This window comes from Malaya genurostris, chromosome 2, assembly GCF_030247185.1.
Source record: "Malaya genurostris strain Urasoe2022 chromosome 2, Malgen_1.1, whole genome shotgun sequence".
NCBI lineage: Eukaryota > Metazoa > Arthropoda > Insecta > Diptera > Culicidae > Malaya > Malaya genurostris.
Window position 1 is genome coordinate 38,268,168 of NC_080571.1, and position 7,334 is coordinate 38,275,501.

A 7,334-nucleotide genomic window follows, 5' to 3' on the forward strand; every position below is an offset into this window, starting at 1 on the left:
AGTACTTTCATAATTTTTTTTTTTTGGAGCTGGCAACGGTGAATGGTAAAACGGAATTCACCATAGTTACTGTTTATTATGAAGCAAAAGTAAAAAAAAGTTTAGTGACGAATATTTATCTTCAGCTGCTCCTACTGATTCTTTTCAGGTTTGTTATATTAGTAGATTCAATTTGATTTTCCCATAGATAAACAGATGAAATTGATGAATGATTTTTAATGTGAGGTCTTTTAAACGAAACAAAAGAAAAGGTATAAAATAAATGCAATATTGATTCTAAATGCAGATATGTAAAGCTAGCCAAAACTTCGTTTTTAATCTTCACCAGAAAATTTTCAAGAAGATTTTTAAAGCCGTGCTGTTTAAGGAGAATAAAAATTTTTCTAACTTAATTAATTATTAGACATAGTACAATTAACGCTCATCCGTGCGGAAGATAAACATGCTTTCTTGGTAAATGATCACACATTTTGCAATAGTTCGACAGAATGTATAATTTTTAACTTATCTATTGAATCCAAATTTTCAATAAAAGTACATCGCTCTAAAACATTCACACTACATCAACTACATTAGTTTTGTGTACAGTTGCATGCACAATTATCAATATTTGGTTTTAGTTTCCTTTATACATAAGTATCTTAACGCTCCCATGCAGGTACATGCAGTTTTTTTTTTTAATCTGAGTCAAAACAGAGTTAAGGTCGTCGTAAATTTGATACAAAATTCATAACGATTCCTAAACAGATTCCGGTTCAAGCGCTACAATCGCTTGGGATGTTTGTTGTATTTTAATCCGAATCCAGTTTGGAATCCTAATGAATTACATTTGAAATTTCTACACAGATTGACGAAAAACTTTCCGTGAAGCCGGATGTGTATTAGGACCTTAGCTTTGTATCTTTTATCTGTATTCCAACAAAATCAGACGGTTTAGTCAGTTAAAATAATGCTGTAAACAAACAAAAATAACAAATTTAATATAACCATAGCAACTTTAATTAATGTTGCCAGTTGCTAATATTTTGTTTTATTTTCCATTTACAAAAACAGAATAGAAGAATGTGCTAGGCCGACTTGATTAATCGATGAACCAAAATATAGTCATCTGTTTGTATGGAACCTAGGGGTAATAAGAATTTTTGTTTCTGAAATTTGATTAGGCTTTTTTGAGAAAACGATTGAGCTTTGAGAAACGATTTTATACTGGAACCGGAATTCTAAAATCGGTATGGCCGAAGTCATATAAATTCACCTGACGAGCTGTACAGTTTACATTTGTTTCAAAATATTTGAAAATCAGTGAAGACATCTTTGAGAAATCATAGCACGAATTAAATTTTTAGGTGCCTTCTGAATCGACAACTGAATACCACTAAAACTGAAAAAAGTTAATTTTTTTTATCGACTATCCAAATCTGCAAACCCGATAAGTCTGATTAATTTATGTGAAATAGACATTTTTATACCAATCACCCTGTATCCCCGAAACCGGAAGTTGGATCTGACTGAAGAGCAAGATGTTTTATAGAATCTTGAAACTTTTCATTTGAATCTTAGATGATTCTTAGATTTTATTTGAATCTTAGATCGCTTCAGCCATCTACGAGAAGAATGAGTTAAACAATTTTGATTTCGTTTCCTGTAGTTCCGGAACCAGAGGTCGGAACCAAACATAATTCAGGAACTTTGTTTGCTCCCACATAGGAGTTTTCGTATGAATCTGAATTTGTAGAAAAGAAGTTTTCCGAGAAAATTAAGTGAAATTATTTGTCACACACGCATTTGCTGATCTCGACGAACTGAGTCGTATGGTATATGGATGTTATGTTGTTCCAGCATTTATTGCTGCAAGTAGTTTAAAACAAAATAATTTAAAAAAATTCTGCCATCATCTGGTTTATATATGTCATATTCGAACGATTATGTTGCCAAAAACGAGCCGTGCCAAAATCGGTCCGAGGCTAAATGTCATGAAAAAGGATGCTGTACACAATCCTTTTGGTACTTAGAAACAATTGTATGTAACAGTATAAAAAATCGTGTTTTCCGTTGCTCCCAAACATTTCTTTGTCATACAGCGCTCAAAACTCCTACTGCTGGAATAGGGGGAAAAGTCGCTTACAGAAAAATTTCGATATCTCCGTTAAAAATTGACGGATTTTAACAATCTATGGCTTGTTGGATAGGTATTACCGTGCGGAATCTAAGTCTGAAAACATATTCTGTTTTCAAGGTCAATTATGACAGATACTGTCAAAAAACTGAAAATTTTGACATAAAACTTCGTATAACTCAAAAAGTAAACATCCGATCTCAAAACCATTCAATAGCGTTTTGGGTGACGGGGAGACCTTTCATTTGCGACTAGTTTGATCAAAATCGGTTCAGCCATCTCTGAGATCTCGACCTCTTAGTTGACAACACACACACACACACAGACATTTGCTCAGTTCGTCGAGCTGAATCGATTGGTATATGTCATTCGGCCCTCCGGGCCTCGGAAAAATTTTCTAAAGTTTGAGCGAATTCTATACCTATTTTTTATATATATAAAAATAGGTAAAAAAGGATCAGATGTTCATCTTGGGAGGAGATTTTTTGTTCAGTATGGCAGAAAAACTCTACCCCACAGAAGCAATGATGGAAGAAGTGGCGTATGAAATTTTAGTGCAAAAGCTTAAGGAGAGACTTGACAAAACTGATTCAGTCTTGCTCCGAAGATATAATTTCGGCACAAAGGTGCAACAACCGGGAGAATCGGCAAGCGATTTTATATTTTCGTTAAAACTCCAAGCGGAGCATTGCGAATTTGGGAAGCAAAAGAAATGTCTTATTCTTGATCGTATTTTGGTTGGGTTGTCTGCTGGCTCGCTTAAGCATCGTCTTTTTACGGAGGATAGCTCCAAGTTGACGCTTGAACAGGCGGAGAAAATTATCGCTACGTGGGAAATGGCGGCTACTCATTCAAAAGCTTTAACGAACAGCGATGTCGATTTAGTAGCTTCACTGGACACAAGATACCCTTTTACTCAAGGTAGAGGTGCGGTTATTCATCGGATGAGGGAAGCTCAGCAAAATTTTCGCGGTTCGGTAAAAAGTCGGCTTGGTGTTCGACCTGAAATACGACCGGTGGAAGATAGTCAGAGAGTACAGTTTCACTCACAGCATTTTGAACATCGTAATGCGATCGTGTTGACACACAGGAAGCTATTACCAGTGCAAACCTTTTAGCAGAACCATTAGATAGCTTGAGGATCCAAGATTCGGACTCAGATGGTAATATCTCAGGTGATTTACAGTGTATGAACGTTTCTTCCATAAACAAGATAGGCAATCCGTGTTTATTGGATGTTAATATTGAAAATATTCCTGTACAGATGGAAGTTGACAGTGGTTCTTCTGTTTCAGTAATTGGAAAAGATTTGTTTGTTTCTAAATTCAGCCTTCCTTTATTTAAATGCTCTAAACAACTGATAGTGATAAATGGTTCCAGGTTGAAGATATCTGGAGAAGTTAAGGTTAAGGTTGAATGTAAAGGAAGAAAAGCTAAATTGCGATTATTGGTCCTTGATTGTAGTTATCAGTTTATTCCATTATTGGGCCGACCATGGTTGGATGATTTCTTTCCCAACTGGAGAAATTCTTTCTTGGACGATTGGATGCCAGTGAACAATATTACAAAGACACAAAATGAAACATTGATTACTGATTTAAAATTTCCATTTTCTTATATACGTGTCAAGAAACTATGTAAACCGGTAAACAATTTTGGAACTGTTTCAATTGGAAGAGGTATCGTTCCAAAAATTGAATCAGCATATGACTTTCGTTTTCTTTTGAAACAAAAAGTTTTGAAGTATTTTGATAAGTTAATGGTGATTTTCGATAAAGAGGACATTTATTCAGTATTTGCGACTAGACTTCAAGCTGGGGTGATTATTTCACAAAATAGTCAAACCGATATAATAAACATTTTTAAATTTTTCAAGTGAATATAGTATATAGCCACGCAATGAGTTCTTGGTCATCGTACCTCTACGAAATTATAATGCTATTCGCCTTTGCGCCATTTTGCGGTACACTGCAGTAATTTGGAATTTTGACAGAGTTCTGGATACACACATAATTTTATGATTATAATTACAGACCGTAATTCGACAATACAAAAAGAGAAAATGTCTCAAATGTCTATGGAACTAGCATGGAGTGAGACCCGTCCCCAAAAAACACATTTTGTAAAGACTAAACAGAATATATGTTAACCGAAATCCATTTCGTCTATTCCATTTCTAAAGAGGCCTTTTTTGTAAATGTTTGTAAGAGACACACTAAGAGAAAATCATGTAAGTTTACGTTTCAATTCACTTAAATTTACAACCAAAAGCATGTACAAATTTATCATGTCTCTAAATTAACTTACAACTTTCAATATGTCAATATCGGATGAATACAATTAAATTTAGAAAAGCAGTTGTATATTTGAATGCAGAAACCAAACACGGACTTAAGATTACTGAAATCATTTAGAAAACATGTATTTTGAGAGAACCGAACAAATATTTGTATCGAAAAAACGAGTTTAGTTTTGACCGAATTTTACTGCGAATGAAGAACAATTTGTTTATTTCTTACGTGATCTGATCCACGCTGCGTTCCTAAACGACAGTCGGCCCAAAAGTAATCGGATATAGGCATTTGTTTCGGGAGAACCAGCTAACCAGAAGCTATTAACCGGTTTTTGTGTACAATTTTTTTGCACGGTTCTAGAAATGAAGATGTCCTATCAAATCTCGTCAAATCTCGAATCCGTTCGTCGAGATCGGCAAAGTCTGTTTGTGTGTGCACTTTCTCTCAGAGTTGGCTGAACTGATTTTCATAAACTTAGATTCATATGAAAGATCTTGTGATCCTATACAATGCTCAAGAATTTTACTTGAATCCGAATTCTGGCTACGGAGTTACAGGAAGATAAGTGCAAAAAATTTGATTATGAGGGTTCTTTTCATAAATGACCATGTAGAGCTGCGATTCGCTTGAAAATTGATCATAAATTTCTCTAGTAACTAGATCTTGCTGACAGATCACCAAATAATTTCACTACAGTTATACCGGTCCCCAGTTTCCGGTTCCGTAAGTACCGGAAAAAACGATGGTGGATTTTCATAAACTTAGGTGTAAATGTAAGGTATTATAATTTTGTACGATACTCGTGAACTTTGTGCGGATGCGACTTTCGGTTTCGCAATTACAAGGTTATATAAGCTTAAACTTTCAAACAGTCGTTAAAGAGCGACGATGTGGGCAACGGAAAAAAATCGGATCCCTCGAAAAAAAAATTCGAAGTTGTCCTGCTTAGTGATATACTCTGATTGTAGTGAAACATAACTTAGACGGCAACCCGATTAAACAATACTCCGTACATGTTCAGATTGTTCACGGTCAGTGTCCCATCTCAGATCTCACAATAATCATAATTTTCATGGTATCCTTGTCAAATTGGGTCAGTTTTATGTTGTTATGTTTTCCGCAAAATTCAATCAATTTAACCTTACACTTGTCATGTTTGGGGCACTTGCTACATAAATAACCTTATAATCTCCATTGAAATAAAAGTAGTATCTGTATATCCATGATAACCCTTAAGATCACCTCTGAATAGTGTACAAAGTATCCGTGCTCTGTCCCTTAATTCTTTGATTTTCTCGGCGAAATGGAACCAAATCTTTTGAAATTTTTAAAAAAAATTGCGTTCCATTCAAATTAACAATAGCAATACTCAGTTTCTGCAATGACTGGGCGGAAACATATATTGGAGAAGACAAATGAATGAAAAACTAACAGAAAAGATGAATTTTTGGAAAAAGATACGCTCAGAGACAGGACTCGAACCTGCGTTCTTATGCATTCCGTGCATACGCGCTACCATTTCGCCACTCTGAATCTTGTTTAAGTCACTCTAAAACGCCAAACAGACACAATAGCGGTTACATCGAACATGGTCTACATCCTGGCCGTCACTCGACCGATACCTTATATCCAAACATCTTCTCTGATCATCAAACACTAGTTTTCTCGCTTTATACCTATTTCTCCGATCAAGCATTGAGTAGGAGAGTGTATTTATAACCGCTTGTCACCTGCTTTAATGGTGCCAGTCGCTGGCTGGACATCGTCAGCGACAGACCCCTATGAAGGTAGTATTGATTGTTTGCCCTTTCCTACCAGAAGCAGATTGTTACGGAAAATCGAACCGCAATTGTTTTTAACGATTTATTAATTTTAGTTGTAAAGTCGCCATAACTAAGTTCAGTTTTTGAAATGACTGAGCGGAAACATATATTGGAGAAGACAAATGAATGAAAAACTAACAGAAAAGATGGGCACATAACCGTTTTTATTATTTTTACGTTTCGTCTTTGACTCATCAGTGCATAGCAGTTCAAATTGAACTGCTTTATGCAAAACTCGGTAGTTCAATTTGAACCGCTAAGCAGACGTAAAGTTTCTGCTACTCACAGAACACTTATTGTTTTGGTTTAATTTGTTCAACTTCTTTAGCGAAATTTTCATTTCGCAAAAGAGTAAATCTATGTTTCATTTCTTTTTGTAAATCCTTAACTATGTTTTTCATAGCAGGATCACGAGAACGTTGATATTGTCGTCGACGAACATTCTTCAACCGAATGAGTAGTTGAGGATTGTCATCGATGATAGGAGAATTTAATTTAGTTTGAGCATTGGGAACTGAAAGATTCCTAGCTTCGATAATGATTCAAATGTCGATGTCCGCAGAATTTTCTAAAATAGTTTCATGATGCACATGTTCACTACAAACGTGACTTTGATCTGTTAGAACCAGATCAATTGTAGACGGGTTTTTCACGGAAGAGAAACAAGTCGGATTACTCAGATGAAGAACTGTAAAGTAACCAGCTGAGAGTTGATTATGAAGTATTTTACCATTACTGTTATTTTGCCTACAATTCCACTGGACATCCTTAGCATTTAAGTCCCCTATTACGAAAAAATTCGGTCGATATCTTGTGAGTTTTTGCAAATCGCCTTTAAAGAAATTTAATTGTTCGCCGGTGCATTGGAATGGCAAATATGCTCCAGCGATGAAATAAATTCCACGAATGGTTTCAACTTCAATTCCCACGCTTTCAATTATTTTAGTATTGAAAGAAGGTAAAATTCGATGTTTAATTTGACGTTGGACAAAAATGGCAACTCCACCACCCATTCCAGTGAACCTGTCAAATCGATGAACCACATAATGTGGATTACTTTTCAATTTGACATTTGGTTTAAGAAAAGTTTCTGTCACAATG